We start from the raw sequence: 13,027 nt of genomic DNA on the forward strand, positions 1-13,027 counted from the left end.
AGGACGTCGTAAGGGATGGGCCTAGACATCAAATGCAAGGTTGATGTGAATCTACCATAGTACTAGACACGAGAGAATAATCGCTTGATTGGAGTTTCTTATATTTCCTCTAGATATTCAGACTTCGTGAGAGCAAAATCATTTGAAAAAGATTATTGCATGGGGAGACGTAAAAAAAAAAAACTTTATTTCATCAACAACGGTTAATGCTTACATCCCACAGTTAAATTAATACATGATCGTTCGTTCTAGGGAAACGTAAGGCCATTCATACTCTTATAAATAGATTATAGGTGATTAGCGATAGTCATTTGGAAAGTACATAGAGCCAGTATACAATGGGCAATAATGCAACACAAAATCTCTGATAATAACCTTGATCTAAAAGGATGAATGACTTGATTACTGCCATAAGAATGATGAATTACACTAGATTACAGCGCATGCATAAAAGGTTATGTTGTACATTATTAAAAGCCATTTATCTCATTATAGTCATAACGACAGCGGTCGGAAGAGTTATTACCATTTGGTGAAATAGCTACTTTTAAGTTGAAGAGACATTCCGAACATTAAATGCCATGAGAACATTTTAATGGTTTCATTCATATGCATTAACGATTATTTAGCTACTCTGTGAAATTGGAATCTATGGTCCTCCTCGGAACTGAGATATACTGAACTTTTGCGTGTCTCATGCAGTACTTAGTTACGTAAACATCCATATATCTTTTGGTTTTAAGTGATGGATGGATATTCTTTTAGAGCAGCCCCCTCCACACAAAAAAAATAAATAAAATGATAAAAACTCCGAATACCGCAGATCTGATCTACGTTGTTTTTGTGCCCTACCTAAACACATTCGTTAAGATGGACTTGATGCTACAAGAACACACACACATACACATATATAGCCAAAGGTTTGTGTGTATTTGAGACACAAACAAAGAAAGTACCTGACTATGCAGAAAGGAAAAGGACGGGATAAATCGTAAAAAGAGAAATAAATTGGAGCGCAGAGATGTGTGGCGCCGAATATCAGAACATACATACCCGACGAGACTTTCTATTGTATAGTGTACAAGTTAAGACTATACAGACACTCGGTGGGAAAACACACACACACACACACCTGAACAGCAAGTAAAAAAATTAAGCCGAACCTTACGAAGTGCCAAACTTTTTGATTTCAGCCATCGATTTTTATATAATGGAGAATATAGAGTTTAAGACAAATATCAAGATTTAGCAAAAAGTAAATGCCAATGATACCGGAGTGTATTAAATCCCTTTGTTTGTTTGTTTGTTTGCATGGCGTTTTTACGTTGCATGGAACCAGTGGTTATTCAGCAACGGGTCCAACGGCTTTACATGACTTCCGAACCATGTCGAGAGTGAATTTCTATCACCAGAAATACACATTTCTCACCCCTCAGTGGTATGCCCGAGAATCGACCTTGCGGCCACAGAGGTGGCAGGTCAAGACCATACCGATCACGCCACTGAGGCGCTACAAATCCCTTTGACGAAGAATCATCTAACATACGAGTAAATATTCAGTCAGGTATGACGCCAGATGCAGACACCAACATTCCAATATCTTCGGTCATATACTATAATGGGCGTAATGTCTGTCTGTCTCTCTGTCATTCAATCACGGCCAAACGGCTGGTCAGATGGGCATGAAACTTGGCCAGGTTATGGTGTGGACCCCTAAGATGGTTTGTAATGGGGTTTCATCCAACCTACCCCCCTCCTTTGTAGGGGGTGGGGGTGAGAAGGGATTCCCTGAAACGGAGCTGTTTCTGGCCGTGAAACGAGGCTGGTTATTCCCGTACACTTAGTTACTTTACGATTTTTCATACATAATTTCTGTACAACTTCCCCGGAGAAAGTCGCGAATATTTCAGCTCGGACACAATAGAAGATGAAAATTATCATCAATATCCGCAAGATTTTTTGAATAACTTAAATCCATCGGGACTGCCAGTGCACAAAATAACGTTGAAGAAGTACTGCCCGATAATGTTGCTTCGGAATTTCGATCCTGCCAATGGACAATGCAACGGAACGAGGTACACCATTATGGAGCTAAACTCCCACATCATCGAAGCAGTGATAGCAACAGGCCCTCACACCGTCAAACGTCTGTTCATCCCCCGGATTCCTCTGATGCCTTCAGTCTTCCAGTTTCCGTTCCAGTTACGGCGCAGGCAGTTTCCCATCAACCTGGCCTTCTCATTCACTGCAAACAAGTTGCAGGGCCAGACTTTGGATCGTGTTGGTGTGTTTCTGCCGTCACCCATTTTCACGCATGGCCAACTGTATGTGGCAATGAGCAGAGCAACTGACTGCCAACTTGAAATTAAGTTGTGGACAAACTGATAATATTGTGTACAAAGAGGTTCTGTAGTAGGTATGTATAAAAATCGCCCTTATTTTAATATTGCTGAACAAATAGTACATATAAATTTTTCACTTCTGCACCCGTATTTTATCACCCATCGTAGATGGGTCAGTTTGCTAGTGAATATAGTTAGAATAACACGAGGAGTAGTTATTGGGATACAAAATACAATAGAAATAGCCTTAATTTAGCCAAGAAATCCTCTTGATAACCCCCATAGGTCTTGGATGGAAGAAGGCTGGAATATCGAATGTAGGCCAAAGGCCAAGCGCTGGAACATATGAGGTCATTCAGGACCAGAGAGGAAATTGATGGTAAAAGGTCTGAAAGGTGTAACAGGAGGAAAACCTCGCAGCTGAACTAGGAGACGATTGTGAGGATAGGGTGGAAAGTCAGGAAGGAAGAAAGAGAATATGAAAGGAGGTACAGCAAAAGGAATAAAAGAGGAGGTTGCAGCTAAGGGCCAAGGGACACTGCAGAGAACCTTCAGTAATGCTTACAGTGTACCGCGTGAGGTGCACTGACGGCACTACCCCTAACTTGCCACAGGCAACAAGCATCAAAGAAGACTCCAGCCATAATACTTCACTTTATCTCGACCCTTAAACTTCTGAAAGGCTCCTCCCCTTGACTGACCTGCATGTATTCATACATACATAAACAAAATGTGTGTATATATTATATATATATATATATATATATATATGTATATATATATTTCATATATTATATAATATATATATATATATATATATATATATATACTATATATATATATCCCATCTTACTCCTAATCTATTACCTCTCATTAGAGGGACAAAACAGCTGCTTCCCAAATGGAACGCTAATCATCATTTATTTATTTTTATGAGGCAACCTGTACCTCTCTCTCTCTCTCTCCTCTCTCTCTCGTCTCTCTCTCTCTCTTCTCTCTCTCTCTCTCTCTCTCTGTCTCTGTATAAAATAATTTGTAAATCATAATTTTTATCATTCATTCCCGTAGTTCTCTGATCTGGAGTACACGACAGCACCCTGGCTTTGTAATCAGAAGATTCGATAAGCATGTTATACCACTAACTCTCTCTACGGGGTTTTGGTGTTGGACGAATTACCTCGCGTCCAACCACCGTTTGAGAACCTGGAGAAAGTCGTTTACAAAGGATAGCAAGTGTCGGGCATGACACAGCTGGTGCTGGGCTATTGACGGTACACATAGTCTAAATGGAAGAGAAGAAAATGAGGTAAAATACTAATTGGTGGGGCGTGGGGGGGGGGGGGGGGTTGTTTAATAATTAGGTCATCTTATGGTGTGTCTGTCCGCTCAGCGAGGGAGAATACATGTTCTATGTTATTATTATTATTATTATTATTATCAAAAAATTCTCATGGTAGCGGGATTCTAGAAATCAGCCTCCACTTGCAAAATGTCTAAAAATGACCTCCTACGAGCTGCTCTAGGAGCAAGAGCCCGTGCTGGAATAAGGCCAGCTTAATCAAAAGCAACAACTTCAACAATTCAAATGGAGACCTTCCACTTGCAAAATTTAAAAAATTTCTAAAAATGACCTACGAGCTGCTCTACAATCAAGAGCCCGTGCTGCCATAAGGCCAACTGAATCAAAAGCAACAACAACAACAATTGAAATGGAGAAACAATCGATTCCCCTTTTCGATCTCATTCAAAAGTTGAATCGAAAAGTTTCCCGAAAGCTTTCTGGATAATGCGTTTATTCTACGTCATCATTTACGAACCGTTATAAAGATCTCAAAATCCTGCAATTTTCGACAAATTCTTAAATAGAGTCGTTACAATCCGTATTTACCAAAAATTATCCACTTTCTATCTCTAAAAACGGTAATGGGAAAATTGCGAAAAGTCACATTTTCAAAATATGTTTAGGTAATTTTACTATTATAATAGCAAAGGATAGAACAAGTCGGTGTCATAACAAGATATTAGTAAAATTAAACTATAGTAAAACACAAAAGACTGATTATATCGTTAGCTATTAAGTAAATCCAAATTTTGCCAGTAACTTGCAAGAATTACTATGAATAAAAAATGAACACATGCGTATACACATACACAATATATATATATATATATATATAGTCTATATATATATATATATATATACATATATTCATATATATGCTTATATTCACACACACACGCACACACACACACACACACGCATATATATATATATATATATATATATATATATATATATATATATATATATATATATATATATATATATATATACATATTATCACTTCACTTCGATTCACGTAATACATTCCAGAACAAAATCAGAGAAACATTCATCTTTCGTACAGATGTCTAGGTGATCAAATCAAGCTATTATTGTCGATTAGAAAAATGATCCTTAGTCAGGCAACAAGTTACAGCAGTCGCTGTCTACAATTGCATCCTAATGTCATTTTTATTCGATGTCTTCGCAGTAAGCTGAGGACCTGGCTATTATTATTATTGCTAGAAACATATGTATATAGAAATTATGTTTGTTTGTATGGTGCTTTTACGTTGCATGGAACCAGTGGTTATTCAGCAACGGGACCAACGGCTTTACTTGACTTCCGAAGCATGTCGAGAGTGAACTTCTATCACCAGAAATACATATCTCTCAATGGAATGGCCGAGAATCGAACCCGCGACCACCGAGGTAAGACGCTAATACCATACCATACCAACCATGCCACTGAGGCGCTTATACATACAGAAATTATGTATGAAAATGAGTAAATTAAGAAATATCTACGGGCGTAACCAGCCTAGTTTCAGGGAATCCCTTCTAACAACATCCCCTTCAAAGGAGAGGAGTGGGGGTGGGGGGGGGGGGGAATTGCGTTAAGGCGGTGGGATGAATCCCCATTACAAACCATCTTAGGTGTCCCCACTATAACCCTGCCAAATTTCATGCCCATTGGACCAGCCGTTTGGCCGTGATTGAATGACAGACGGACGGATGGACATTTCACCCATTATTGTAAGATTAATTATTATTACTAGCAAACTTACCCATCTACGATGGGTGATAAAATACGGGTGCAGAAGAGAAAAATTTATATGTATTATTTGTTTCAGCAATATTCAAAATAAGGGCGATTACACGAATAGTCTCTTCTCTCTCGTCTCTCTCTCTCTCTCTCTCTCTCTCTCTCTCTCTCTCGTAATGTAATTCAAGGGACGATCACTGAACACAGAGAAATTCTTATTCATTGTTGTTTCCCCTCTTTTAATGATATTCTCTCTCTCTCTCTCTCTCTCTCTCTCTCTCTCTGCTCTCTCGTAGTAGCCATCTTGCTTGGTGAGACGTACCCGCGTGAAGTCACAATAATCAACAGATATCACAAGTTTAACATACGACTAGAATTTGAGAAATATCTAGAAGTGTTCGTGAACTAGCGGTGATAAGATTAGTGTGAAAATAGTAGGATAAAGCGTCTTCTAAGTTAGTTTATCAAGTGGTAATACTATAAATCAGAACAAGATGGCAGTAAGTTCCAACTGCGGGAAAAGGTGGCGTAATTTGGCGTGTTTAGCAGATTCGCAATACGATGAGGTAGCAGGAAGGGAACTGGCATTTCTCATCTATGAAATCAGCAACAGTCCTAACCAAAAAGATACAAAAGCATTCATAGATATATTAGAAGGATATAATCCTTCAAACTGGAACAAATCTAATGAAAACATCTTGAAAATAATTGAAGAAGTTCCAAATAAAATCCAAGTGGTCAAGAGACTCATAAAGAAAATATACATAAACCAACATATTCCGACAAAGAAAATGAATAAGGTGAATCTTGTGAATAATACTAATTGATGCATTAGGAAAAAGAATGCCAAAAAGCATGCAAACTGTGTAAGGTTTGGTATAGCATAGTCAATCCACAAAACCTAATCAGAAAATGTGCTGCATGCAACATTCCGACCCATCCACAGTGTGCTGAGGTAATACAAGATTTGAGAAAAGATACAAGAATTTTTTGTTCAAACATGTCTATCATGGATAGACAATGTTATTAAATCAAGATTGAATGTACAAATAGTTGAGGATGAAGAAGAAGAGGAAGAGAAGAAGAAGAAGAAGAAAAGAAGAAGAGGAAACGGAAGAAAAGTAAACAAAAATGAAATGACAGAAAAAAAATAAGGAAACAAAGAACAAGATAAAGTATGGATGCAGAGATACTCATTGATACTACATATGAGGCAATAAAGCAGCATACCTACGAAGAAATAAATTACGATATGACAACAGAAAAGAAATCAAATCCCGAAGAGGCTCTACCCAGATCTATACAATGACGGGAAAGAGGAAAAAATAGACAAGAAAGACAAAATCTGCAACCTTTTGAAAAGAGGGAATTGCAGATTTGGAGAAAGATGTTACTACAAACATCCTAAGATATGTCAAAACTATGAAATATATGGTAAATGTGCATACTTAGATGGATATGGGGGATGATTGCAGAGATCTGCATCCAAAAATATGTAAAAACCTAAAAGAAGGAAAAGGATGTAAGTTCGACAAAAAATGCAAATATATGCACCCTGTAGCCATGAATCATAATCAAATAAATAACCAACCAAGTAATAAAATCCAAAATAAGAAAGAAACAAATAAAGAGAGAAAATCAAGAATATCAGGTAAAAGAGAAAAGCAAACCACCAATGAGATATGCAGAGGTGTCAGCAAAAAATTTCAAAGCATCAGCTCCGAAATTCTACTCAAGAGATAATAACTGTATTTGTATTTTTCTGCAAGAGGATATTGCAGAAACGGAGAAAATTGCGATTCAGACACAAAATTAATAATTATGATGAAGGAAGATCAAATATTATGGAAAAGTTGGATTTTTTAATGTCAGAATTTCTGGGAAATGAAAAAAAGAACAACATACCAGAACAGGAAAGAGGACATGGGAAAATCCTTATTACTATCATATTAAATGAAGGAGAAAAACACGCAAACCATCATAGTGATGAATGCGCAGGGTTTAGTTACGAGTAACTCAAAAAGAAAAATAGAGTACTTAGAAAAGAACTAACCCAAAATGAAAAGAAAATAGATATAATGAATATAAGTGAAACCTGGTATTCCCAAGAGACTGGGAATGATGATCAAATAAAAGGGTTCCAAACTTATAGATCAGATAGAAAAAATAGGAATCAAGGGGGAACCGCAATATATGGGAAAAGACAAAAACAAGGAAAAATATATGAGAAATATAGTAACTCAGAATGTGAACTAATAGCGGTAGAATTTGAATCTGAAAAATTGATGAAACATAGTAATATATAGACCTCCTAATACTAAAGAGTTTGACTTAATAATTGAAAAATTGGATGATATATGTAGAAATCACAAGGACTGGACTATTCTCCTATCTGGTGACTTCAACTTTCCTTTCGTAGAATGGAAAGAACGAATAGGAGATTGTGGTTGTACTTATACATATAAAAAAGAGAGTAATAGTAGTGCAGAAGATAAGAGGCAATTTGAAAAGCTATTAGATATGCTACTAGAATACAACATTCAACAAATAAATCACCTGCCAACAAGAAAGGAAAATACTTTAGACCTAGTATTTGTGAACGAGATGAATTATGTTAAAGAAATAATAGTTTATAATGCGAGTATTTCAGACCATAATGTCATAGAATTAACAGTTCATTCCAAAGCAAGTGAAAATAGAGATAAGCAAGAAATGAAAAAGTGGGAAGGATATGGAAAATACAACTTCTACAGTAAAAATATAAAATGGTCAGAAATTAATGAAGAATTAAACAAAGATTGGGATAACATTTTCGTAAGTGATGACATAAGGGTAAATACGGAGATTATTATATAAAATATTGGAGATAATAGTGGAAAAATATATACCGAAGAAGAAAAGTAAACATCATTCATGCATACCAAGAGACAGAAGGATCTTGTTCCAGAAAATCAGAAAGTGGAAAAAAGGTCTTGCAAAAGAAAAAATGCATGGAAAGTTATAGAACTAAAAAGTAAGATAGAAAATGCAGAACAAAAGATTATACAATCAAAAGAAAATGAAAAACGGGACTTGGAAGAAAAAACCCTATTAAATATCAAGCAAAACCCCAAACTATTATACTCATATGCGAAGAAGATGAATAAAGAAGAATAGAAATAGGCCCTCTGAGAATTGAAGGGAGATTAACGAATGAAAAAAAAGGAAATTTGCAACATACTGGCAGAACGATATAAGAGAGAATTCACCCCTAGAATAGATAATGAAGATAATGATATAGAAGTAAGGGATGAAAATAGTGAATATTTAGCTGACATAGATATTAATGAAGCTGATATTGTGCAGGCTATTAATGAAATTAAAAATGGAGCTGCTGCAGGGCCTGATGGAATTCCTGCTATTTTGTTAAAGAAAGTAGTTCATTCTATCGCAAAGCCACTTGCAATATTATTAAGACAAAGTGTAGATACAGGCAAGATATATGATGAGCACAAATTAGCATATATTACCCCTACTTTCAAAAGTGGATCAAGACTAGAGGCAAGTAATTATAGGCCTGTGAGTCTAACATCACATATTATGAAAGTGTATGAAAGGGTAATGAAGAAAAATATTATGAAACATTTAATAAAAAATAATTTGTTTAATAAAGGACAACATGGTTTCGTACCCGGAAAAAGTACACAAACCCAACTGTTAGTCCACCGTGAAAACATATTCAAAAATATGAAAAGCGGAAATGAAACAGATGTGGTTTATTTAGACTTTGCAAAAGCTTTTGATAAAGTAGACCATAATATATTGGCGAAGAAAATTAGAAAACACAATATTGTGGATAAAGTAGGAAGATGGTTAAAAGAATTTTTACACAACAGAAAACAGATAGTTATTGCAAACGACGAGAAATCGGATGAAGCCAAGGTAATATCCGGTGTGCCGCAAGGTACGGTGTTAGCTGCAATACTGTTTGTTATTATGATTGAAGACATAGACAATAATGTTAAGGATTCGGTAGTGAGTAGTTTCGCAGATGACACAAGAATAAGTAGAGAAATTACTTGTGATGAAGATAGGAACGCTCTACAAAGAGACCTTAACAAAGTATATGATTGGGCAGAGGTAAATAGGATGGTATTTAAACTCTGATAAATTTGAATCAATAAATTATGGAGACAGAGAAAGAAAGCTATATGCATATAAGGGACCTAATAATGAGGACCATCACAAATAAGGAAGCAGTTAAAGACCTTGGTGTGATGATGAATAGGAACATGTTATGCAATGATCAAATAGCAACTCTGTTGGCAAAATGTAAAGCAAAAATGGGAATGTTGTTACGGACGGGCTTCTTTCAAAACAAGAAAAGCTGAACACATGATTATGCTTTATAAAACATATGTTCGTAGTCCACTTGAATATTGCAATATGATATGGTACCCACACTATCAAAAGGATATTGCACAAATAGAGATGTACAAAGGTCCTTTACAGCTAGAATAGAAGAAGTTAAGGACCTAGACTACTGGGAAAGACTACAATTCTTAAAATTATATAGTCTAGAAAGGAGAAGAGAACGCTACATGATAATTCAGGCATGGAAACAGATAGAAGGAATAGCAGAAAATATCATGGAACTAAAAATATCAGAAAGAGCAAGCAGAGGTAGATTAATAGTGCCCAAAACTATACCAGGAAAAATAAGGAAAGCACACAGGACATTAATCCACTAACGCACCAGCATCGATAATGCAGCGTCTATTCAATGCGTTGCCAGCTCATCTGAGGAATATATCAGGAGTGAGCGTAGATGTGTTTAAGAATAAGCTCGACAAATATCTAAACTGCATCCCAGACCATCCAAGATTGGAAGATGCAAAATATACCGGAAGATGTACTAGCAACTCTCTGGTAGACATTAGAGGTGCCTCACACTGAGGGACCTGGGGCAACCCGAACAAGATGTAAGGTCTGTAAGGTCTGTAAGGTCTCTCTCTTAAAGTAAGTGAAAGGACAATCAATGAGTAAAGAAGTTCGTATTCAGTATTGTTTACCCTCTTTTAATGATTCTCTCTCTCTCTCTCTCTCAATGTAAGTCAAGTAACGAAGACCGGTGATGGGATTGTCGGAATACTTAGCTCTCAAATCACAAATTATCTCCTCTCTCTTGCTCTCTCTCATTTTTCGATAACAAGATAAAATTCTAAAACTGTAGTGCATTAATGTCGTTAAATGGCTCTCTCTCTCTCTCTCTCTCTCTCTCTCTCTCTCTCTCTCTTGTCGGTGACTTTCATTTAACGGAACAGGGATCTTGATTGGTTCGTTTCTTTGTCAATTACTTTGCACGGTGATACGAATAATAAAGTATCTTTCTTTTCATTATGTTACTGCAAAGACCCAACTTGTATGTGAGTGCGTTATGGCTACTGATAAATGCTCTTATGATCCTGTGTCTTCCAAAAAAGAGCAGAAAGTAGGAACTTGTCAGTCTCCTTTTCATTATGTCCATTGGTAGGATCGAAATTCCGAAGCAACATTACCGGGCAGTACTTCTTCAACATTATTTTGTTTACTGGCAGTCCCGATGGATTTAAGCTATTAAAAAAATCTTGCAGATATTGATGATAATTTTCATCTTCTATTGTGTCCGAGCTGAAATATTCGCGACTTTCTCCGGGGAAGTTGTACAGAAATTATGTATGAAAAATCGTAAAGTAACTAAGTGTACGGGAATAACCAGCCTCGTTTCATGGCCAGAAACAGCTCCGTTTCAGGGAATCCCTTCTCACCCCCACCCCCTACAAAGGAGGGGGTTAGGTTGGATGAAACCCCATTACAAACAATCTTAGGGGTCCCCACCATAACCCTGCCAAGTTTCATGCCCATCTGACCAGCCGTTTGGCCGTGATTGAATGACAGACAGACAGACAGACAGACATTACGCCCATTATAGTATTATTATTATTATTTATTATTATTATTTTATTATTATTATTATTATTATTATTATTATTATTATAAAAGTACTCATAGTAGCATGAGTCTTAAAATGGAGAAACGAATCCACAGTTATGTGTATGTCCATATATTCAAAGATAAATCTGTACAGAAAGCTATCTGTACACATACATAACTGTCGATTTGTTTCTGCTTTATTATTATTATTATTATTATTATTATTATTATTATTATTCAGAAGATGAACCCCATTCATATGGAACAAACCCACAGGGGCCACTGACTTGAAATTCAAGCTTCCAAAGATTATGGTGTTCATTAGGAAGTAGTAAGAGGGACCAGTGGTTAATCAGCGACGGGACCAACGGCTTTTACGTGACTTCCGAACCACGTCCAGAGTGAACTTCTATCACCAGAAATACACATCTCTGACTACTCAATGGAATGGCCGAGAATCGAACTGGCGGCCACCGAGGTGACAAGCCAAGACCAAACCGACCACGACACTGAGGCGCCAATTGCGTGGCTAATCTCCTAAAGAAAAGTATTTGCTTTGTAAGATCAACATTGTTCGTTTATTATTCATTTAATCACGTTTGTACCATACGTCGCTTTGTGCTCATTTTTTAACCCTGATGACATATATACATTATGGTTCGTACCCAAATCATTACTGTCTCCAAGATGTAAGTCAGCAGAGCGAGTATCATCTCTGACATAGCAAGCAAATTGAGATTACATAGTACAACATTTAACCCGAATATCGTCTGAGTACGGAGAAATATACGCACAATTTTCAATTAGTTATTCGTTATCTTAATTTTCCATAATTCCTTTCTTTCGTCAATAATTTCCTATGTTATTTAAACTAATATTTGTCCGGAGAATTAAATAATTGTCAATATTTTCCTCGTTATTTTAATTTTCCTTACGTTCGTCAATAATTATCTATAATATATTTTAAACTAATAATTGGACGGAATGAAATAATTGTCGATATTTTCCTCGTTATTTTAATTTTCCTCTCTTTCGCCAATAATTTTCCATAATATTTTTTAAACTAATATTTGGCCAGATAATTAAATAATTTTCTATATTTTCCTCGTTATCTCAATTTTCCTTACTTTCACCAATGATTTTCTATAATATTTTCAAAAATAATATTTGGCAAAAGAATGAAATAATTGTCGATATTTTCCTCGGTATCTTAATTTTCCTCTCTTTCGCCAATAATTTTCTATAATATTTTTTAAACTAACATTTGGACAGAGAATTAATTATTATAATTGTCGATATTTTCCTTGTATCTTAATTTTCCTCTCTTTCGTCAGTAATTTTCTTTAATATTTTTAAAACTAATAACTGAACAGAATGATATTTTCCTCGGTATCTTAATTTCCCTTACCTTTATCAACAATTTTCTATTTTTTTAAACTAATATTTGGACAGAATTACATAATTGTTGATATTTTCCTCGGTGTAAAGGAGTGCAACTTATATCGTAATTTTTTTTTTTTTTTTTTAATGTAATTTAAAACTTACTTGTGAGCCGGTTGTACTGACGGACGAAGCTATCGATATTTTTGAGATACTGTGAAATTTCTACTGAGAATTTAATTTAGATCTTACTATAAAGACACT

The sequence above is a fragment of the Macrobrachium nipponense genome, chromosome 20, assembly GCF_015104395.2.
Source record: "Macrobrachium nipponense isolate FS-2020 chromosome 20, ASM1510439v2, whole genome shotgun sequence".
NCBI classification, from domain to species: Eukaryota; Metazoa; Arthropoda; class Malacostraca; order Decapoda; family Palaemonidae; genus Macrobrachium; species Macrobrachium nipponense.